This window comes from Panthera leo, chromosome E2 (assembly GCF_018350215.1).
Source record: "Panthera leo isolate Ple1 chromosome E2, P.leo_Ple1_pat1.1, whole genome shotgun sequence".
Lineage (NCBI taxonomy): Eukaryota > Metazoa > Chordata > Mammalia > Carnivora > Felidae > Panthera > Panthera leo.
This window is the reverse complement of record NC_056693.1, coordinates 26,453,685-26,478,237: the sequence shown is the minus strand read 5'-3', so window position 1 is coordinate 26,478,237 and position 24,553 is coordinate 26,453,685. Positions and strand designations below refer to the sequence as shown.

The 24,553-nt window shown below is 43.5% G+C and overlaps 1 protein-coding gene across 6 annotated transcripts in view; it reads left to right on the top strand.

The window, feature by feature from the left end:
- Window positions 1–24,553, top strand: part of SIAH1 (siah E3 ubiquitin protein ligase 1) — an 83,362-nt gene that overhangs the window by 22,928 nt on the left and 35,881 nt on the right. For 2 of the 6 annotated variants that reach the window (XM_042919289.1, XM_042919286.1), the window contains 2 exons: window positions 5,369–5,519; window positions 8,723–8,757. The gene's annotated coding sequence lies outside the window, so the exon portion shown is untranslated. Of the gene's footprint in view, window positions 1–5,368; window positions 5,532–8,722; window positions 8,758–10,066; window positions 10,086–17,194; window positions 17,291–24,553 lie in introns of those variants that run through there. The other 4 variants (XR_006197208.1, XR_006197209.1, XM_042919288.1 and 1 more) reach the window with 4 other exon arrangements.

Genomic DNA, 24,553 nt, shown 5'->3' with positions numbered 1-24,553 from the left:
CTGTACCCTCTCTCATCTTAATTGGAATGGGGACATATCATACTGTAATTACCATGACATATCATTGAAAGATATGGCGAGTGGGGTTAATGCATGGCAGTGTTCTCCTTTAAGACATGTGGATGCTATTTTTTGTTTATCTTTGGTTGAAAATGAGAGCTGCATCCAGGTATACCAGCTAATGTGTATGTCCACATCTAAGGACGTATACATTATGTTTGGGTGGTTGAATTCCCTGGATGGAAGGAAACTCACCGTATGACAACTAGAGTTGATAGACAATGAGATTCATGTCTGCTGAATGTTGAAGATACCATTACTATGTTCTTATAAAATGATTAAGTTTGACCCAGCAATTCCAATCCTAGTTATGTACCAAAGAGAAATGAAAATGTACATCTGTACAAAAACTTATATACATTCATAGCAGCATTATTCATAGTAACCAGAAAGTGGAAACAACCAAATATCCATCAACTAATGAATGGGTAAATAAAATGTGGCATAGCCACACTATGGAATCTTGCTCAACAATAAAAAGGAATGAGGTACTGATACATGCTACACTTTTTATGAACCAAAACACTATGCTAGTGAATGAAGTCAAACACAAAATAGCATATATTGTAGGATTCCATTCATGTGAAATGTCCAGAACAGGCATATCCAGAGAGACAAAAAATAAATTCATGGTTGCCTGGAGTTAGACGGATGGGGGAGTAAGGCAGTGACTACTACTGGGTATGGAGTTTCTTTTGGTGATAATAAAATTGTTTTGACAAATGGATTGCAAAGATCATTGCACAATTCTGTGAGTAGACTGAAAACCATTGAACTGTACTCTTAAAATAGGTGAGTTATATGGTATGTGAATAATATCTCAACAAGACTGTTAAACAAACACACAGACAAACAAACAGAAGTGATCTTGGCTGACTGGCCATGAGGACTAAGGGAAAGGAAGAGGTCCATGGGTATTTCTGAGTCTATTCAACTTCACATATAATTCCCTATGGGTTATACAATGTCCTAGTTTTTAAAAAGTTGTTATTAGCATATCATTCCTAAGATGAAAACATATGCATTAAATTAAACAGAATCAAAAACCTAAATTACAAAAACTGCATGTAGTTTAAAACCAATGATTAGAGTTTTATTGAGATACAATTCACATGCTGTACATATCACCCATTTAGAGAGGTGCAACCATCACCACAATCCATTTTAGAATATCTTATTTACCTCCCAAAAGAAACCCTATACTCTTTGGCAATCACGCCTCAGTCTCCTTACCTTCCCCCAGCCCTAGGTCAGCACCAATCTTTCGGTCTGTGTATATTTGCCTAGTCTGAACATTCTGCATTCAGTGGAATCATATAATACCTGGTCTTGTGTGATTGGCTTCTTTGCTTAGCATGATGTTTTCAAGGTTCATCATGTGTGTATAGTAATTTGTTTCTTTGTATTGATGAATAATACCCCACTGTACAGATATACCACATTTTATTTATCCATGTATCAGTTGATGGACATCTGGGTTGTTTTCACTTTTGGGCTAGGATGAATAAGGCTGCTCTGAACATTAGTGTACAAATTTTTGTGTGGACATAGGTTTGTTTATTTATTTATTTATTTATTTATTTATTTATTTATTTATTGTATATATGTAGGACTGGAATTCCTGGTCATAGGTACTCCCCTTTTGAGGCACTACGAGACTGTTTTCCAAAGTGGCTATACCATTTCACACCCCTACCAGCAGTGTGGGAGGGCTCCAATTTCTCTACATCCTGCCCAACACTTGTTATTTTCTTTTTAAGATTTTATTTTTACAGATTCTCTACACCCAATGTGGGGCTTAAACTCATAACCCCAAGATCAAGAGTCACATGCTCTACCAACTGAGCCAGTGAGGCACCCCTGTCAACACTTATTATCTCTCTTTTTTTTTTTTGTGAAAGCCATCCAGTGGGTTCGAAGTGGTATCTCATGATGGTTTTGATGTATGTTTCCCTGATGGCTAACAATGCTGAGCATCTTTTTGTGTGTTCAGTTGACATTTGAATTCTCTCTCTTGATTCCTGTGCCCTTCCTTGGCTTGTTTAGACACTTGTCATCTCTTCCCTGCCTGGTTTGCATGCCTCCTAACTGGTCTTTCCATCTCTCATTCCACTCCTTAAAATGCAGTCATAGACCCTATCACTTTTTCTTTTAATTTTTTTAAGTTTTATTTATTTTTGAGAGAGAGAGAGAGAGACAGAGACAGAATGTGAGTGGGGGAGAAACGGAGAGAGAGAGAGACACAGAATCCGAAGCAGGCTCTAGGCTCTGACCTGTCAGCACAGAGCCTGATGAGGGGCTCAAACCCACAAACCGTGAGATCATGACCTGAGCTGAAGTCAGACACTTAACCGACTGAGCCACCCAGGCTCCCCGACCCTATCACTTTCTGCCTAAAATCATGAATGACTCCCGATTGTCCACAGAACAGAACCCACACTGCTGAGTGTGGCATTCAAGGCCCTCCACACTATTTCCAACCTATCTTTCTATGTCCCATCCCTCTCTGTTTCCTCCTGGGAAACTGTGCTATGCCTTTGCCCATGCTGTTCCCTGTGCTTGTCATCCCTTTCCTGAAATGTCCACCTGGTCAGCACCTACTTGCTTACTTATCCTTTAAAACTTGGCTCAAATATCAACTTCTGCATGGATCCTGACAGGACCCGCAGGTTGCTGCACAACTCAAAGGGATGCCGTTCTCATTGTAATCTATGTCAGGGGTCAGCCAAGTAGAGCCCTGGGGTCAAATCCAGCCCACCACCTGTTTTTGTATAGTGCGTGAACTAAGAATGATGTTTGATGCTTTTTAGTGGTTGAAAATAATTGAAAAGTAGAATATTTCATGACTCGATTTCAGTGCTCATAAATAAAGTTTGACTAGAATGCAGCCATGCTTATTTGTTTACATATTGTCTATTGCTGCATTTGTGCTACAACAGCAGAGTTGAGTAATTGCATCAGAGACTGTGTGGCCCACAAAGTATAAAATATTTATATATTTTATAAATATATATATTTATATATATATAATATATATATTATCTTTTATATATTATATATATTATAAAATATAAATATTATATTTATACATTTACTATCTGGCCCTTTACAGAAAAAGTTTGCCAAACCCTAGTCTGTGTGAATGGCACCCCAGAGTTAGGCAGTGTGCAACCTGTGTGGATGTGCTCCAATAGCCCTGCGCGCAGGCTTCCCTGCAACTGTCTTTATACCTCCACCCTAATATCTATCACATGGTGTAATACTTTGTTTTCTTCTCCTGTAGACGCTGTGCTCCAAAAACTGAGTCTGGCTCTCTGAGTCTTTCACCTTTGTATCCCCTGAGTGTAGCCAGGGTCTGGCACAGAGAAGGACCTCCATCAGTGTCTGTGCCACTGCATTGCATTAAAGCTTTCCCAGACACTGAAGGTGAACTAATAAAACACTGAATGGTTCAGGATTAATGTAACTCATAAAAATAATAGCAGCGAGGCGCCTGGGTGGCTCAGGTCGGTTCAGCGTCAGACTTTGGTTCAGGTCATGATCTCACGGTTCGTGGGTTGGAGCACGGCATTGGGCTCTGTGCTGACAGCTTGGAGCCTGGAGCCTGCTTCAGATTCTGTGTTTCCCTCTCTCTCTGCCCCTCCCCCTTCGCACTCTCTCTCTGTGTCTCAAAAAAGAATAAATGTTAAAAAATAATAATAAAAATTATTTTAAATGATAGTAGCATGCTGGCAAAACTCTAGCTGCATTGTTTCTGACTTTTAAAAACATTCACACACCAGCACACTGTGTGAGTTGAGCCTCTTGTCTCCTGGAGAAGCACTGCCTGGTGTATTTCATTGAATCGAAATACATTTCATTGAATCGAATATATGGTTGGTGTTGATGCTGGGGTGTTGGAGAGGCTACAGCACCCCTATCTGGCTGGAGATAGCCCAGGCCTCACAGAGTTGAGAGTCAAGCCACTGGAACATGGTTCCAACTAGGGTAGGTTAAGGTCGGGATGTTTGCCTGGCGAAATCACAGAGATCTGGGTGAAGAGGAGGCCTGGGCGGTAGAGTAAGAGCCCTAAGTTGCTACACTCACAAACTATTTGTGGAATGCAGGGGAAAGGCGCCAGCCCATGCTTTTGTGCTGTGTACCTTGGAGAGATGGCCTCTGGCCTCCCTTGTCTCATTCGGTCCCTGAGAAAACCGATTTCTGAGGGCACAGCCCCAGAGAGGAGAGGCCGCTTGTTCATCATCGCGCTTGCATCTGGCCGGCCCAGGCCTCAGCACCGCCCAGCCTGTGCCTCTCTGTTTCCTGTAGGCTCCAGGAAATCACCAAGTCCCTGCCTTCAGTGAAGGCCTTCCACAGGCCTTCCTTTGTTACTCTCAGTTTCTCTTTAGCTGCCTGAAGAGTCCTACCCTCCCAACATGTAGATCGTACAAGTACGATCTCTCACCACATGTCTGCAGCCAGCCCAACAGAACTGTAAAATAATAGCTAAGATTTACCGTGTGCTTACCATGTACACTGTCTCATTCATATCCCATGAACTGGGTGCAGTCATCAGTCCTGTTTTATAGATGAAGGAATTGAGCACAGAGAGGTTAAATAACTTGCCTAGGGTCACACAGCCTGTAGGAAGTAGAGTTGGAATTAGAACTCAATGTAACTTGAGAAATCTTAAGGGCCTAACCAGTATGTTTGTCATCTCTTGCAGATGCCGTTTCTGTTCAAGTGTTTCAGTGGGCTATCCTTTGTCTGCCTCCCTATCTTTACACTTGCATTTCCCTTTTCCTAATGTACCCTCCACCTTGCCTAACTCTACTCACTCTTCAGATCTCAGCTAAAATACCACCTCCTCTGGGAAGCCTTCCCTGATTCCCTGGTTGGTTTGCTGCCCAGCTGGTTGGTGCTATCCCATAGCACCCTCTGATCTCCTCCATGTCCTTAACTGACATAGCTGTTTATAGGCCTGCCTCCCCCACCCAAACTGTAGGCTCTATGAAGCCAGGGAGCATGTTTGTTGTGTGAACAGTGACCCAAACTAGGCACTTCATATGTATTTGTTGGATGAACAAATTTAGCAGTGAACTTCTCAGCAAAACCTTTACTGTGGGTCAGCCTGAAGGTAAAACTCAAATCACATTTTCAGGCTACTTGTACGATCTACATGTTGGGGGGTGGGGTGGCGGGCGGAGGAAGGAGAAAGAAAGAGACAGAGAGCTGGAGTCAGCCTATTGCTGGCGGCATTCACAGACCTGCTTTCCTTCACCTCCATAAATCACCAAGAATTAGTTGTATTAAATTTATATGTTTTCAGCCCTGATCAAAACCACTGGCCCTCACCTTCAACAATGCAGCCATTCCAAGAGTCGTTCCATCCAGGCCAGAGCCAATAAGCAGCCCAGGGACGCACTGGCGGTCACGCCACCTTGCAGCAGGTGGAGCAAGGGCTTTTGACTCAACTTCAGGTGAGGAGTGAGGTAAGGACAGTGGGGCCACATGGCATCACTTGTGTAAAAAGGAGGGGCCTCCACATGGCTTGGTTCCCAGAAACAAACATGCCCTGGGAGACTGCAGGACAGGAGTGAAAGTATTCCTTTTTCCTTTGACATGGGAAAAAAAAAATCCCTTTGAAATGTTGGAATTTCACTTAGTTTTTTTACCATGGGCATGTGTTGTCTGTTTAAAAATAACCAGAGTGTTGATTTTTACAATAAAAGTATGTAGTCATAATACTCGCAAAGTTCCTAACTCAGGGATCCTGCCCTCGGAGACTGCGAGGAGGCGGCCCTGGCTGCTGGCCCTGAGCACATTCAGCGGGTTTGGCTAACTGGGCAGCTCAGCCTTACAGCCTCCCCACTCCTGACACTGCAGTTCCTGCACCTTCTTAGAATGGCAGACTCTCTCAACTTTCTCCCCAGTGACTCACAGAGGGTGTTTCCCAGGCCCTGGTTGTTTGCTGGCAACCCCAGGCATTTTAGGGAAGGATACACCACTTTCAGGTCCCAGGTCTGGCCAGTTTAGACCACCTTGGTAAGAGCCCAAATGGAAACATGGGGATTAGGAGGGACTCTTGCTTTCTAGACCTTCTTCTTTTTTTCCTTTCTTTTTTATTGTTTTTAAAACTTTCTGTATTATTTGAATGTGTACAATGTGTACGTGTTAACTTTTGCAAAGAGAAACATTTGAAGGCATAAACAGTGTGTGGTGAACTCATTGTTGCAACCAGTCCCCGTTGCAACCAGTCTGCTGAGGACCAATCCTGTGTCCTGTGGGAGAGGCCCTGGCCCTAAAGATGACTAGGGAGCTGCCTGCATCCAGAGGGCTTGCTTTTGATGCAGAAGCACAGCCGGGTTAGAACCAGTGCCTTAGGCAAGAGGGACCACTGACCATGGTGAGTTTTAAGTGAGGCAGGAGAGTACCGTTCATGGTCTGCTCGTGGTAAGCTTCTTTAAATTTCTTATAAGCATTCCAGACTTTGATTTTTCCCATTCCATGCTGAGTGCCACCTCCCACCCTCCCTGTCTTTATCATCCCAATAAATAAATGAATTCACTGGATGCTCAAGCAGGACACATAGGTGTATTTATCCTTTTCTCTCCCCTCCCAATGACTAGTCCTTTGGATTTCCTCTCCAGAAAGTATTTCCAGTTCAGCCTCTGCTCTCTACACTCAAGCCCAGACCACTCCCCTCTCCCATCACTGCTACAGCCTCTCACTGGTCCCCTGACTCCACTCTTGCCCCTCTGCACCTCTCCATCCCTCTCAAACTTAGCTGCCAGAGTGTTCTTCCTCAGATCCAGTTACTCTCTTGTCTCAACTCTCTGATGGCTCCCCAACACACATAAAATAAAATAGAAACTCTTTGCAGGACATCCCAGCATTGTCCCAGAACTCACTGCCTGCTCTTTCCCCCACATGCATTCCACCCTCCACATGGACATTTATTGGCAATTTTGTGGATGGATTTTCATGCAATTTCATGTCTTTGCATGTGCTTATTCTCCTAGGATCTGGATTTCTTCACAGTAATCTGTTCCTTTGCTCTCCCCAACCCTCTCCCAAAATTATATCCACTTGATCCTATCTATACTTACTAACAACAACAACAACAAAAAGTCAATATTTGATTTCCGCATCAAACCCTCCCCTTCTCCTTGATCAATCGATTAGGCCCACTTAAACTTGATAAATCACCTGGCTGACTTTTTTTTTAATTTTTAAATTTTAAATATTTAAGAGCATTGGTTTCAGGAACAGAACCCAGTGATTCATCACTTACATACAACACCCAGTGCTCATCCCAGCAAGTGCCCTCCTTAATGCCCATCACCCATTTAGCCCATCCCCCTTCCCACCTCTCTTCCAGCAACCCTCAGTTTGTTCTCTGTATTTAAGAATTTCTTATGGTTTGCCTCCTTCTCTTTTTTTATCTTATTTTTCCTTCCCTTCCCCTATGTCCCTCTGTTTTGTTTCTTAAATTCCACATATGAATGAAATTATTTATTTTTCTCTGATTTATTTCACTTAGCATAATACACTCTTGTCCCATCCACATTGTGGCAAATGGCAAGATTTCATTCTTTTTGATCGACCTGGCTGACTTTTTTAAAAAATTAAAGCAAGTTAAGCTCAGAATTCAAATTGGGAGATATCATGTGACAGCTCCTAGGAGGGATTTGAGAAAGGGTGCCATGCGTGCGGAGAGGGTGTCTTAGTGCTGAAGCACACTTCAGGAAGGCAACAGCAGCCTGACCTGCACTCTCTGACGTCATGGTCACACAACCACTACCGTGAGGGCTGGTGTTGAGCAGTGCGGGAGGTTTTCCCCCTGAGTCATCTACTCATCTGGTGTAGGGCCCTTGTATAGTAATGCTAGTTAACTAACCCCCAGAATATCACATCTACCACCCACCTTCTCTGAGCAGACTAACTTCTTCGACCACAAATATATTTTTCAGCTGTTTATTCTCTAACCCAACGCTTACATACTTGTTTCCAACAAAGACACACATTGCTACATTCTAATGACTCCACATTTGAAGACCCCTTGACAAGACTGGGGTCACAGATGGTTTTGGTATACAGCTTGAGGTAGGTAATTTTCTGAAGGAGGCCAAATTGCTTTGATCGCTAAATAACAATTTGTTTTTAGTGGCAAAATTGGGCGAGGTGAGGCTTGTGCAATTGTGTCCTCGCCCTGACTGCCTACATTTTTAGTAAGTTCATTTCCATCAGCAGAGGCTGCCATGGACCTTGCTGAGCAGTTGTGTGCAGACATACGCCCATAATGGGTGTTTAGAGGAGCAGAGCCATGTCACGAACTTCTTGTATGAGTGCCAGGAGGGGGCAGGTCAGATAGAGGAGACTTCTGGGCTGACCTGGGAGCTCCAATGGCTCACCCGTGTTGTCCATCCTCAAGCTCTGAAGGGCCTCATGGAAACCACCTCGCTGACTCTTCAGTCTCCACAAAACAGGAGCTCCCAGACAAGACGGAAGGGGGGTTCAGGAGAGGGGAATGCACTCAGCTACTTTGCGGCCTTTTTTCAAGTTAATGTTTGCACCATGACCCCTGGCCTATTTCTGATCTGTTGTTACACGTTAGGTAATTAGTATGTGGAGCAGCCCAGTTGACTCACCAAAGTGACTGATAAACCCTCTCTCTTTGCAGTAAGGTGAAGATTTGAATCTACTTTGGGAAGAAAGGTATGTGAAGTCAGTTTAGAGTATTTCAGGCCATGTGGAATGTCTCTTCTGAGAAGATCCTCCTACGTTCCACCTAATAAACACATTTGTCTATTTTGTTTTGTTAAAAAAAAAATGGGGAAAAAAAGGTCTTATTTTTACCTTCTAGCATTGTAAGAATCATTGCCCAACCTTAAAGGACCACAAATTCAATTTTTAAAAATTACATAATAGGGCGCCTGGGTAGCTCGGCTGGCTAAGCATCTGACTCTTAATTTCAGCTCAGGTCTTGATCTCAGGGTCATGAGTACAAGCCCCACATTGGGCTTAAAAAACAAAAACTATATAATAAATAAGGGTCTGTGGAAATGAGATCCGATAGCCATAGAAGTTTCTCCAACTCTAACTTTTTAAAATGCCATGAATCCCAGAGATTTGTGCCACTCAAACCTGTTCAGCAAACTTGAATGAAGTTGACATACCAAAATGTAGGACTTAAGAATTCACTCAAATTAAAAGAATCTGTAACTTAATTGAACTGATGCCCTGAAGTAAGAGTCCAGGTGAAGGACTTCTGTTAATCCTGCCTTCAGTAAACCAGCTGTCTGTGACTAGGGAAAGAAGAGCAGGTTTCCTGAGGTGGAGGCATTTCGTAGATGCCCTGGCTTCCGATCTGCCCTGTTCCCTTTCTTCTATATTTGCCTTTTCCTTCACCGTGACTTTCAACCTTCCAGCAAGTCCCCATTCTTCCATTTGTCACCCTTGGATGGCCTTCTGTTTGGCAGCTTGAGTCCACACATTCACAAAAGCACGCCAATAAACTAATGCAGTCCACATTTCTTAGGTATTCAAGCCCAGTCTGACTCAAATGTATGTGTCAAGAGGCAGCTCCCCTCCTCACCAGCTGGGACTCTTGCCCAGCACTCAGACCTCTGTGCCCCTCCAGCATGCATGGCCCCTGGAGGTGGGGGGGGGGGGGGGGGAGGGGGCTTGTCTCCACGCCCAGCTGCTTCCAGCCACATGATCCAGGTTAAATGCTGCTGTTTCCATCAAGATGTGCCCCCTACCCTGCATTCCTGCAACTTCCGGGGCATGCCTCACCTTTGCTTTTATTTAAATTATTTGTGCACAAGGTAGCTCCCTCATAACACGGTAAATGCCTTTAGTATAGGGAATGGGAGCTGGTACATTTTTCTATTTCCCACTGAACTTACTACAGATAGGAAAACTATATATATATATATGTATATATATATATATATATACATATATATATATATATTTAAATGAGTGAATTAAGGTTTGAAGAACTTCTCTTTGCTCTATTTAGGTCCAGTCATTGCTCTCCCCCAACAGAACAAAGAAACTAATCTCTTTATAAAATAAAGGAGGAGAGAGGACTAAGACTCCAAATGTTTAACAGGCTCTGAAATTTTCTTTCCTTTTATTTGATATTGGAACTTACTTTTGTCATTATAATGAATTGTATTTTTTAGTATTTCAAATCTTTTTTAATTGTAAAGTCATATAGCTAATTGTAAAACAGTATAACAATATGCAAGTACACAGAGTTACCCCTCTCCCAAACCATGTTATTCAGAATCATGGAAGGGAAACCCCATGGTGCCATCCAGTGCCTTGAACAGAGAGCAGTCAGCTGACACAAAGTCACAAAAGGATCAAGCAAGGTGTACAATGAGCTTCATGCTTTCTCCTCTTGTATTTGGTGATGTTGCAAACTGGTAACATCTTGATACTTATAAATATCTCAGTACTAATGAGATTCCCTTACAGTATTATAAATAAGTTTCTAAATAAACTCCCTGGCAATTTTCTACCCCAGGAAGAGCACAGACTTCAGGGTTGCTGTAACTCTGTGCTGTCACTGACGGCTGGAGCATGAGTGAAGCAAAAGTGTGTCACCTGGAGCAAAGTTTGGCTGTGGGCGTCAAGAATATGAAAGGTTTGGGCCTTTACCTTACTTGCAAGTCAACTGGTTAGCCTTCCACAATTTCATGGATGTTGGAAGAAAACATGAGACTCCTGGGTCAGAGGCAAAGGACTTTATTACTCATAGCAATAGCAGTAGCTCTTGTGTCAGCAATGTCTTGTGTCAGTTCCCCAAGTCCTGTTCCCAGGGGTGATGTGGAGAGGACCAGGTGGCACTTGCAACTCACAGTGGGTTGCATTGCTGCATGTATTTGGACATTCACATCTTTTATAATGGGCAGCGAGCCCATTTCCTCCATCTCCAGATCAAGCCATTATCTCTCTCTCAAGGCTGTCCAGCAAATCCGCTCCTTGCTCTGGAGGGAGGGTACTATCTCTATCTCCAAAGGCTATTCACTACACAAACACCCTTGAAAACGAGTGAGAACAAAGGCAGTTGTGCCTCTGTTCTGTTTAAGAGATCCATGGAAAATTGCCTCCAAAAAGTAGGCTTCCATTCCTGATGATGCTTTGGGTTAATCAACAAGGATCAGAAACAACAAATGGCAGAAAATTCAAACAAATCAAGTATTTACCGTGTGCTCCTTAGTAGGGGAGGCTAGGGTGGTCATAAAACAAATTAAGAAACAAATTAAAAGGGCTCTTTAAAGACATGACAAAGGCTGAAGTCAGATTTATTCAGTCATGTGACCAAGGGTAAGAGAGGTAGGCGAGGGTCAGATCATGTAGAGCAGGAGTTTGGATTTTATTCCAGTGTGGTGAGAAGCCATTTGGAAGTATAGCTGTTCAAAGGGGCATCTCCTTATGCTGGCATCCAAGGCTTTGGTTCATCCATGTGAATAATGGGAACATTCAGCCAAAGTCAGTTAAAAACCCAGTTTCCAGGGGTGCCTGGGTGGCTTAGTCGGTTAAGCATCAGACTTTGGCTCAGGTCATGATCTCACAGTTCATGGGTTCTAGCCCCACATCAGGCTCTGTGCTGACAGCTCGGAGCCTGGAGCCTGCTTCGGATTCTGTGTCTCCCTCTCTCTCTGCCCCTCCTCTGCTCAACAGTTTCCAGTGAGTCCTCATGGAAAGGCAGAAAGATGTGGCCTCTGCCTGGAAGCAGGTGGTGCCCCTGTATTTGCAGAATGGGCACCCAGAGAATAACTGTGGGACAGAAGGAATTGAACTGACATCCAATTTGCAAGTCCTGAACCATTGGCTTTTTAATAGTTGATCTTGTCTGGGTTATGGACCATGCACAGTGCTAGGGGAATGACCCTTTTGTCTCATCAAAGGGAAGTTCTATAGCCTAACAGATCAGACCCTCTGGACTCCTATCTCAACCTAGCTGTGCCGCTCCTGACCAGTTACTTAACCTCTCTGAGCCTGTTCTGTCCTCTGAGACGTGAGATAATGACAGAACCTATATCAGAGGGTTGTAATGAGTGTCAGAGGAGTAATGTGAACAGCTCAGCACAGTGCCTGGCACAAAGTAGGGTTCAACTCATATTTTCAGTCAAGTCAAGAGAATGCAGTGGCCCAAAGATCAAGGTTGCTGGAGAACAAAGTCTGCAAGATGTAAACACAAAGCCAGACTCTGAAGGTCTCCCAGGATTACAGAATGGCTTCATCTGTGATTTCTATCAGGTTTTCCAGGGCTGGTGACTTATAATAGAAAGTGGTAAAGACATAAAAGGTGATAGGGAGCAGAGTGGTATAAAGAAATGGACTTTGGACCCAGACAGACTTCAGGGTGCAGGCTGGTGTATGCCTGCCTGACTTTAATGACCTCAGTTATTATATTTCCCAAACCTAATTTCCTCATTTATAAAATGGGAGAAACAATTGACAAAACGGACAAATCCTACTTGAGTTTTGAGGATTAAGTGTTAATAAGAAGCAGCTGACACATGGTAGCTATCCAGTAAATAGTAAGTCTTCTGAGAGCTTTTTTTTTTTTTTTTTTTAAATAAAGATTTGCCTCTCCACACAGAATTAAAGCTGAAAAGTTTCTAGAACAACACCTTCACTTCACAGATGGGGAAGAACAAGGTCTCAGTAGGCTGGTCTTAGGGTTCTTGTTCAGCTTCCTGGCCATTGCTTTGCCCGTGTGACCCAGCTTCCCCGAGTGAAGGGAGGCTATCTGAGATCCCCAACTAGGAAACGAGGTGGGGAAACCTAACCCAGCTGGGACTTTTGTCAGCTCTCCAGCAGGGCCTGCGTCAATTAGTTTAATGGACTCTTTTGTGCAGCCCTGGCCAGGGGGCAAGAGGGGACAGTATTTATTTGCTTTTTCCTTTCACTACCTGGGCTTCACCAATGCTCATCCTTATATTGACTTAGAGGCCTTCAGCATTTGGAAATCTATGCTTACCCATCCCTGTTACCGTAACAACGAGGCCCCTAATGGTGCCAGATGCATAATGTCCTACCTTGTTCTTTAATACCCAGGAAAAAAAAATGTGACCACTCTCAGATCTTATACTTTTTCCAAGGGGGAGAAAAAGCCCCCTCTGTTGTTAACATAGTTTTAAAATATCAAAAAAAAAAAATTGGGGCACTTGGCTGGCTCAGTCAGTGGAATGTGTAACTCTTGATCTCGGGGTTTTAAGTTTGAGCCCCACACTGACTATAGAGATTACTTAAAAAAAAAATAAAATCATTTAAAAAATCCACCCCCCACCCCCCCGACCAAATTATTTGGAAGCTGCTGAGCAAGGTACTTATCTACCCTGGCCGTTTGCTTCATGTCTCATCCTTGGCTGCTCTCTACCATGGCCTTCAGGTCTTGTAATACTTATCAAGCTGGCAAAGGACGCCTGGAAATCTGACAATTCTCCCTGTCATCCCTGTACCAAGGGTCCAAGTTCAATGGCAAGAGCTCAATTCTTCATTATACGAATAACTTCACTTTCCTGGGCCCAAAATTTAACAACTTACTGGGGATTCAACACCCTAAATGCATTTTCACATAAATATTCAGTGCCTTTCCACTAACTCTGATTCTATCAGGTGGGCGTGGGCAGGAAAAGTTGCATCATTACTTACAGGAGGAAACCAAACTGGGTAGTGGAACCCAATTTTTTTGTTCTTTTTATGTTTACAAAATCATTTTGGTTGGCATGTTTAGCCAGCAAGAGGCGCTCCGGGAATTATCTGCAAATTGGAGGCTTTTAAATTCTGGAATCTCTTAAAGATAACCCTGACACAGTGGTCTCTGTTTTTATATTTCTAGTCTGTTTTCATCCTGTAACTTCCCTTCAGGGAGTCTAAGAAAGCGTGAACTCCAAGGGAACAAAAAATGGACACATATTCTAAGGAAGGTGCCCAAGACAGAATGAGGAAGGAAATGTTTGTTAAAGGTGTGGGTGAGGGTACCAGAGAGTCTGTGTTCCGGCATAGCCTTGATTGCATAGATGACCTCTTTAACATCCCTGCTTTGATTCCAACAACAACACAGACCACTCAGAGAAGTTGTACACATCACCAGCCTGAAACTGCCATCAGGACTCTAGAGTTAAGTCCTGTCTCCTTCCATTTTGCATCATACTTACTTCCCTGCTTTCTCCACTGAAAACATTTCTATCACTTTGCTGTCTGTTATGGGAAAACTAGAGAAGTCACAATGCATGTGTGATTTAGTGACGGAGACAACACATACAAACAGCTAACAGAGAACAAAAATGAGGAGATGCTGGCCAAATTTTGTCTGCCTACCAAAAGGGGATAGAGCATAAGGTTAGTCACAACACAGCAGGGAAGATTTTCCAGAAAGGGCACCCTTTGGATTGGCTCTTGCAAGACATGAGGAGGTGGATTGTCAGAGAGGTGGCCTTCCTGATAGGGAATGCAATGAAATGTAAGGGAAGGAATAATCAATTGGGAGTTAGGAGAACTTGGGGTTTGTCCAAGGTCTCTTGATGTGGGATCTATTGGAGGGGGTGGGGTGGCTCAGTGTCCTCAACACCATTTTCCAATGCTAACAATCTCTGATTAGGCTATGATTCTGTGATGGGTCAGGAATACAAGAAGGTAGGAATGAACCTCAGCTGTCAGCCAGCAAACAAACAGGGATCTCAGTCCTGTAATTGCAAGGGAGTGAATTCTGCCAACAACCTGAATGAGCAAGGAAATGGATTTTCCCCTAGAACCTCCAGAAAGGTACACAGGCTGCCAACATCTTGGTTTTAATCCTGAGATCCTACCTGACTTCTGACCTACAGAACTGCAAGACAATGAATTTGTGTTGTTTTCAGCCACTAAAGTTTGTGGTTATTGCAACAGCAGCAGGAAAATGATGCACTACCTGTAACAGACTAGTTTTGGTCCTCCTCTGGCCATGCCCCTCAGGTGTGAGGAGTCTAAGAGACCAGAGAGAGGTGCCCACCTGAAGCTCCCTTCTGGACCATGCTTCAGTGAGTGGGGTCTTGGAATCTCTGTTCAACAGCCCTGTTCAACTCCTTAGGCTTTGGGCACCTCCCCCTACTTTCTCTCCTCCAGGGGATGGACAGAACCTTAAGAGAACACCTGCTTAGGCCTGTGTTTGGGAGTGGGGTGAGGCCAGAGCTGGGATACTGGGCTACAATGTCCACTCAAGCACAGGTGAGTCCCCTTGATGTGAGGCAGAGTGAGGGTGGGGGACATGTGGGGAGAAAAAGGGGTCAGGAAGAGGGCTAAAGGTTGAGCTGGCTCTCTCTATGCTGCTGTGTTCTGGTGTGGGACTCTGGGAAGGCTGCAGATTTTAAATTCAGATCATGTATTCCAGGTCTTTATGGGGACATATTTCCCACATAGGATAGTAGAACATATCTTCATAGTCTGTTAGCTTGATTTATACTTCTAAATACTTAGACATATGTCTGGGGCCTCCATCTGTGCCCTTGGTCTGTCCCTGTAATGATAGCGGCAGGCCTATTGTCTACCCCATACCCATACCCTGCCTCCCATCTCAGGAATCTCCCCATTACCTTGTTTTATTTTCTCCAGAACACCTAATGCTGTCTGAAATTATTTATGTGCCTACTTGTGTCATCACCACTGCCTTTCCCCATTAAAATGTAAACTCCAGAGAACAGGTCTGTCTTACTCAATGCTGTTTAGCCAGTACTCAGATGAAGTAGGTGCTTAATATTTGTGGGATGAGTGGATGGGCAAATGCACTGAGGAGAAGGAGACTTGCAGGGGGGCAGAGGTGTTTCACTGTGTGTGGGGAATTTGGAAATGTGGGTCTTTGTGTAAGCTCTGCCACCAACCCTTCCCCACTCTGGAGAATTGGAATAAGAGTCCCTGTGGCCTCTTTAGGTTTTATGTTTCTAAGATATTCCAGGAAAGGGGGAAACCCTAGTGGTTCCTGGCCAAGAGGCTCCTATTGCTAACTTTATTAATTATCTATTGATGTCTATCAAATTACCCCAAACTTAGCAGCTTCGAACAACATGCATAGATTATTAAACAGCTTTTGTGGGTCAGGAATCTGGGAGTGGCTTAGCTGGGTGATTCTGATTCAGGATCTTTCATGAAGTTGTGGTTTCATGGGCCTGGGCTGCCATTACCCGAGGGCTCACCCACAAGGCCATTGCTGGAGGCGTGGGGTCCTTGCTGGCTCTTGGTAACAGGCCTTGGTTGCTGACCATGTGGACTTCTCCAGAAGGTCACTTTAGTGTTTTCATGACAAAGTGACTGGACCCCCTAGAGCAAGTGATCCAAAAAAGGGAGAACAAGAGGAAAACAAACGCTTTTTTTTCCCCCTGTGTTGGAAGTGACACACCATTGCTTTTGTCTTATTTGCGGGAAATGAATCACCAAGTACAACCCATGCTGAAGGACTGGGGGATTAAGCTCTACTTTTTGAAAGAAGGTGTATTTGTAGATATGTTTTTATTTTTAATTTTTTTACTTTAAAAAAAAGTTTATTTTTTGAGAGAATGTGCGTGAGCATGAGCAGGGAAGAGGAAGAGAGAGGGAGAGAGAGAATCCCAAGCAGACTCTGATCTGTCAGCCTGGGGCCTGATATGGGGCTCTAACCCACAAACTGTGAGATCATGACCTGAGCCAAAATCGAGGGTCAGACGCTTAAACAACTGAGCCAATATGGTTTTTTTTAATTTTATTTTTTATTTTTTAAAATTTACATCCAAATTAGTTAGCATATAGTGCAACAATGATTTCAGGAGTAGATTCCTTAGTGCCCCTTACTCATTTAGCCCATCCCCCATCCCACAACCCCTCCCGTAACCCTCAGTTTGTTCTCCATACTTATGAGTCTCTTCTGTTTTGTCCCCCTCCCAGATTTTATCTTACTTTTGTTTCCCTTCCCTTATGTTCATCTGTTTTGTCTCTTAAAGTCCTCATTGAGCCGATATGTTTTATTTTTTTTTAATTTTTTTTTTTTTTTTGAGACAGAGAGAGACAGAGCATGAACAGGGGAGGGTCAGCGAGAGGGAGACACAGAATCTGAAACAGGCTCCAGGCTCTGAGCTGTCAGCACAGAGCCCGACACGGGGCTCGAACTCACGGACCGCGAGATCATGACCTGAGCCGAAGTCGGCTGCCCAACCGACTGAGCCACCCAGGCACCCCTGAGCCAATATGTTTTAAACCATCGTACTGGCCGAGACAGGTATGTCTTACTTCCAGGTCTAACCTTCCTCTCTGCTCTTTTCATCATCACCTCTTGTTTGTCTTGGGCCTTTGAATCTTTCCCTATTTTCTCTTTACGTTGCTTCTCCTATTTTCTCTGGCCACAGAAGTACACAGATTGCTGGCATTCTCAGAAGTCCCTTTCATTCCTAGTTGTTATCCCTACGTTCTAGGATGCATCTCCCAAGAGGGTCCCTCCTCCTCCTGCTCTCTCTCTCTCTCTTTTAAAGTTTATTTGTTTTTGAGAGAGAAGGAGAGAGAGCTCGTAAGTGAGGATGGGGCAGAGGGAGAGAGAGAATCCCAAGCAGGATTTGCGCTGTCAGCTTCAGAGCCTGACGCGGGGCTTCAACCCATGAAATGCGAGATCATGACCTGAGCCCACATCAAGGGTTGGACGCTCAACCAATTGATCCACCCAGGCATCCCCCCTCTTTTTTTTTAAAGTTTATCTATTTGTTTTGAAAGAGAGCACACATGCATGAGTGGAGGAGGGACACAGAGAGAGAGAGAAAAAAAATCCCAAGCAGGCTCCACACTGTCAGCCTGGAGCCTGGCATGGGGCTCAAACCCACAAACCTTGAGATCATAACCCAAGCTGAAACCAAGAGTCAGATGCTTAACCAACTGAGCCACCCAGGTGCCCCAGCCCCCTGCTCTTTTGGTCTTGCTCCTCCTGCCTTCCTCTCTGAACATGGGCATTCCCTGATACCCTTTTGTTTTAAATTGACCTGTTTCCAGGGTACCCAGTCCCATCTTTCCTGCTCAGCATGCCCAGACCCATGCTAGTACACCAGGGCTCTGAGTATGTTACTCTCCCTGCTCAGAAACTTTTAAGAGCTCCCCTTGGTTTCAGACATAGGAATGGACTTTTCAGCTCAGCATCACTAGTCTCACAGTATGTGAGGTTATGGTGCTTTGATGTTTAACCTGCAAGGGGCTTGAAATCCCAAGATCTGAGGTGAAATCCTACATGTGTCACTTACTCCTGATGTGACCCTGAGCAAGTTGCTTCACTTGAATAAGCCTGTGTTTTCTTGTCTCCTAAAGCAAAACAGCATTATTTCCAATCAAGTATCTTGATTATTAAATTAAATAATATATATGAAGTATTTGTTCACATTAAATCATAAGCTACACTGTAGCTGCTATCATTATTATCCCATATAAAGGCGCTTAGCAAAAAGTGCGTGGCACAAAGTAAGTGCTCAACAAATCAGTGCTTTCCCAAGGCGTTACTTGAGTGTGTCCTGCTGGTGTTACTTTTATTTTAAAATGATTTGTTCCAGTTTCTTTTCATTTATAACAAGTGACAGGACTTCCAGATGTATATGTTAATGCATTTACTTTATATCCGAGATTGGCAAACTTTTTATTTCTGTATAGGGCCAGAGAGTAAACATTTTAGACTAGGTCATGTATGGTCTATGTCACAACTATTCAACTCCACTGTCACAGCACAAAAGCAGCCATAGACCATGTGTAAATAAATGGGCACGGCTGTGTCCAAAAAAAACCCTTTATCATTGGGCACTAAAATCCGGATTTCATACAGTTTTCACAGGTCATGTAATATTATTCTTCTTTTGATTTTTTTCTCAACCATTTAGAAATATAAAAACTATTCTTAGCTGGTGGGCTATACAAAAACAGACGGTGGGGTAGTTGGTCTGTGGGGCCATTTTTGACCCCTGATACAGTGTTCATTATATTTACATAGGGGTGCCTGGCTGGCTCAGTTGGTAAAGCATGTGACTCTTGACCTTGGGGTTGTCGGTTCGAGCCCCACGTTGGGTGTAAACATTACTTAAAGATAAAATCTTAAAAAAATTTACGTAACGCAGTGAGCTGATAAGGAATGATGTGAAGTGGAGTACAGATGATATGTGGATCTGGAGAATATTCAGACAGTGGTACAGGAATAATCTAAGTTGTGGCAACACATCAACAAGTGTTCAGCCCATAAAGCTGAACAATCTGGTTCAAAGCCGTCCATCTGTACTTCTTTGAGGGCCCAGCCAAACTGGGCTTCTATTTGCCCAAGCACACGTTGCACACATCCCAGTCTCTTGGTATGGAATACCCTCTCTGAGCTGGTTTTACTCACAATACTTCTGACACCAAATGTGTGGGATTTTTCCACTGGAAAAACCATTCCTGGCTTTAGGAGACAAGAAAACACAGGCTTATTCAAGTGAAGCAACTTGCCCAGGGTCACATCAGGAGTAAGTGACACATGTAGGATTTCACCTCAGATCTTGGGATTTCAAGCCCCTTGCAGGTTAAACATCAAAGCACCATAACCTCACATACTGTGAGACCAGTGATGCTGAGCTTGTCTGATACCAAATGGATGTCCCACAACTCAATTCAATTCTGACACTAACTCCCTGGAGCCAGCATCAGATTTCATAGGTTTAAGGGCTCAGTTCCACAAGGATGCCCCCAATTCAGATACCAGTTGCAAGGAATGGGTACCAAGGTACCCACACTTCTGTCTGACTCGGCTGAGAAGTCATGGCTTCCCACAACCCCTCCTTTCAGGTTCAGTAATCTGCTCAGATGGTTCACAAAAGTCAGGGAAGTGCTGTGCTCACCATTCCCAGTTTACTATAAAGGATATTATAAAGGATACAAAAGAACAGACAGATGGAGAGGTACACAGAGTGAGGGATGGAAGGGTCTGGAACACAGGTGCTTCTGTCAGGGACAAGGACCAAATACAAATCTTTCATATTTCTTTTTATATATTTATTTGTATATCATGATGTCACACCTTCCCATTATGCTCACTAAAATCACATCCTTTAAAGGCTATATTAAATGCCACCTCTGTCAAAAACCTGCCAGTGATTCCTTCCTACCCCCTACAAATGCTATGTTCCCTTCTCTTCACGCCCTTTTCTCTCAGCAACAGCTTGTTGGCACCTCCATTATTGTATTATAGTTATTTGGCTATTTATCTTACTTAAAATCAAGGTTCTTGCAGTCTGGGACCTTGTCTAGCTAGGATCCCACAGTGCCTGGCACACAACACGCACTCAGAAAGCATTTCTTGAGTTTTGTTTCCTTGAATTGAAAATGGGCTTTGACGTTATTGTGGCCCCTGTGTAACTGACATAATGGAGTGAAAGAGATTAGCTAGTCAAAAATATAGTAAATAGAGCAGGCCTGGTGGGAGGCTGAGGAGGGGAAAGGCCTTTGGAACATGGGGCTAACAGAGAGTCTGGCTCGCTCTGCAAGATGGCGTGGCTGGTCTATGTTATTGAGACCTTAGGCAGGAAACGGGTCTGAACAGAGAGAAAAGTAGGGCTTCCTAGAGCTTCCCACGCATCTGAGAGGCTAAGCAAAGAGCACAGTGAAATTCAGCGGCTGGCTCCCTCTGGGCCTCAAGAGAGCTGAGGTCTGAGAAGGCCTCATGATACACATCGTGCCCCAGTTCCGCGGAGTGAATCAGTCTCTGAAGCAATTGGCAATCAGCCTTAATCACGAGCCACATCTCGCAGGTTCGGTACAGACGAGCTTTGTCATTTCTCTGAGGGAATCACTGCCATTTCTCTTCCAGGCTCAGAGCAGTTCTCCCTGCCCCATCTAGGCCTGATGAGATGGCAATTTAAACCGCTCCGATTACCAGGTTTCATTAGGTAAGAAGGACCGATTAAGCAACAGTGGCCCAAATAACCTTAGGGGTACAGACACTTTTTCAAAGCCAGCGGAAGTCTTGCCAAATTAAAGGATGTCAGGATGAGATACTATGAATATCAGTTTCCTTCTCTTTGGCAGTGGAGAGGATTAATTAAATGCTTGTGAAGTGCTTTGAAAGTTTAAGCTGTTAAGAATTATTGTTCTGTGTAATAGGGAAAAAATAGAATTCTTGGCTCATTAAAGCTGTAATGTTGTAAGCCTGAGTGCTTTTCTCAGGATATCTTTGAGAGCTACATTTTTATTAAAAGAAATAAAGAAGAAAAGAAATGTCTATGAATACACATATACACCTGGAAAGTCAGCCGGGTTTATCAATGTTTCTGTTGATTAAGGGGTGAACAGCAAGACGCTGTTTCTTACTGACTACCAAAGAGACAGTTATGAAGAATCAATTATTCAAATGTGTAGGGACAGTCGCACTAAAATATTAGCAGGCAGGCATTTGCTTTCTCTTGAGGGACTAAAAGGCTATGAGATTCCATGCATGTAAACATGCAGCTCAATGAGCTTTGATGGCCTCTTCAGTCCTAACGTCCTGACTAAACCAGGAAGACATCCTTCTGCCTTCACTTTGTTGGCTGATTTGCCCAGGGACGGTTTTTGCTTTGTATCCAGATGTTCTGTGATATTTGAAAGGGTGCCATCCTAGTGGGCTGTCACTTCTGTTTCCATCTTTGTTGACTGAGGGCTTATACTTCCTTTTGTGTCTGTGCTAGCTTCCTAGTGCTGCTGGAGCAAATTACTATAAACTCAGTGGCTTAAAACAACACAAATGTATCTTCTTACGGTTCTGGAGGTCAAGAAGTCTAAAATCAGTCTCACTGGGCTAATGCCAAGGTGTCTGCAGGGCTGGTTTCTTCTGGAGACTCCTGGGGAGAGTCTGTTTCCTTGCCTTTTCAGCTTTCTGGACTCCACCTGCTTTTCCTGCTCAAGGCTCTTTCCTGCCACCACTCTGATCTCTGCTTCTGTCCTCACTTGTCCTTCTCTCTGACTCTCTTCCTCCCATCTTTCCTGATTAAAGACCCTTGTGATTACATGGGACAGTCCAGGATGATTTCCTCATCTCAAGATCCTTAACCCCATCTGCAGAGTCCTTTTTGCCCTGTAAGGGGACATAGTCACAGTGCTGGAGATTACTTGTGGGTGTTTGGGGGGCCATTATTCTGTCTGCCACAGTGCCCATCCCCTTGCCCCCTTCTGTTGTGTTCTCTCTACCCCAGCCAGGCCTTGCCTTAAATGTTTTACATGGATTAACTCATCTAATATTCACAACTACCCTGGAACAGAGGTCTCTAACTATAGATGAGGAAACGAAGGCAACAAGGTTAAATTACTTGTCTAGGGTCACTAATTTAGTACTCAAGTCTAGAACTCACAGACTTTGGACCCACATTGGGCTCCATGCTGGGCATGAAGCCCGCTTGGGATTCTCTCTCTCTCTCTCTCTCTCTCTCTCTCTCTCTCTGTCCCTCCCTCTCTCTCTTTCTCTCTTACCCCCACCCCTTTTGCCCCTCCCCTGCTCAGGCTCATGCTCTCTCTCAAAAACAAACAAAAAACTAAACTCACAGACTTTGTCTTTAAAGGCTTGTTGTTGTCTTTATTGTCTTTAATTATAAAAGCAACACAATACAGGTGATTAAAAATAATTCAATTGAAAGTCATTGTCCCTCTCCTTCACTGGGTCTTTATCTGGAACCCCCTTTCCTAGTGGCCATCTGCAACTTCAGTGTTTCACACATTCCTTACACAGTCATTCCTTCCAGTTACACACATTCCTTAATTTTTTTAAGTTTATTTTTGAGAGAGAGAGAGAGAGAGCGAGCATGTGGGGAAGGGGCAGAGAGAGAGAGAGAGAGAGAGAGAGAGATTGAGGATCTGAAGCAGGCTCCACAATGAGAGCAGAAAGCCCAACGCAGGACTTGAACTCACAAACCTTGAGATCATGACCTGAGCCAAAATCGGATCCTTAACCGACTGAGCCACCCAATTCTCTCTTTACACCTTAATTTTTTAATTAATATAGATAGTTGTAGGCAGTTGTCCAGATAATATACCATAAACTTTTATTAATTCTAAAATTATTAAAATGGCAAATCCTGAACTTGAAAATAATTCATGTGTAAACCCTTACAGATCAGCACAACTTAGTTGGAACACACAGGCACGGAGCAAAGAGCAAAGCCTTTGGAGTCCAGTGGACTTGAATGTTAACTTTCACTCCACCACTTACTAGTATGTGTCCTTGGAAAAATCACCCTTTCTTGAGTTTCAGTTTCCTCATCCTGAAATGATGAGGAAATATTCCTACATATTCCTAATTTTAAATTAAGTAGTGTGTAAATTTAAGCATGTTACGAGTTCAACAAATGCTAGTTCTTCTAAGAAAGAAGGAAAAGATATCTGCTAATAATGAGTGAAAGCATGGACAAGAAAAACAGTAAATAGATTCCACCTACAACCAGTTTTTAATCACATGGTTCTTGTCTAATAGTCTTCATTTGCTTAACGAAAACTTTGAGGGCCCTGTGCTAGGCACTGCGTTCTTAATGGGGACACAGTGGTGAATGTGTCCTGTCCCTGCCTTTACTCCTTAGCACATAACAGGAAATCAACATATAATTTTTTAAAAGGGCTAAATCCTGATTATAAAGAAAAGATTTGGATCGTTGGAAATGACTATGTGTGTACTGGGGGTGGGGGGAGCAGTGAGGGTGGGCAGGATTTATAGCAAAAGCCTCAGGACGTATACTAGTTGCATTTCAATGATTTAAAGACTGACCTTTGGAAAATAATTGTTAATATCATGTTCTCCCACAGACCACCAGGTGCATACAGGCCCGCAAGATTTTCTAGCTTCTTGCAAAATTTATTGACTAGCTTGTAATCTTTTTCCTGAAGAAATAGATTAAATGCAAGGAGAAAGAAGTTGTGGGCTAATGCGTTTTCTGATCATTTGGGCTTTCTCGAAGTTTCTACAGTTAGTCCCAGTCACCTTTTTAGACATTCATGGTGTATCTCCAATTTCTTCTCTACCATGTTTGGCAGAATTCGTTTTGGATGCTGTTTTAATACAGTCACTAACCCCAGACAGAGAATGACTTGCAACAGGTGTGTCTGATAAAGAAAACATTGTTTCTGCTCTGCTTCAGGCATGTCTGACATGTTGGGGACCTGCTTTCCTTTGCAACGCTGATAGGAATCTATTTGGGAGGGAGGAGTGCCTCCCAGTTTCAGGCCAGAAAGCCTCTCCGTTTGGCTAGCAGCAGAGTTAAGCTTGGAAGGAAATGCTAACATGTCTTCAGAGCTATCCTGAAGGAGCTAAGCTGAATGATAAATGGGTATTGATGGTCTAACATAAGAGGAGTTAGCAGTCATTTCCTGGGCAGGAGTTCTCTATGACTGCCTGGAAGCAAACAGGCCATCAGTGATTACGGAGTGATGGGTTTGGTCGTGTGAACTGGTCCATAGTAAAACAACTGTATTGACAACTTTGACATTATCTGAGATTGTGTATAATCCATGCAAAGGACAATTTGCTTTG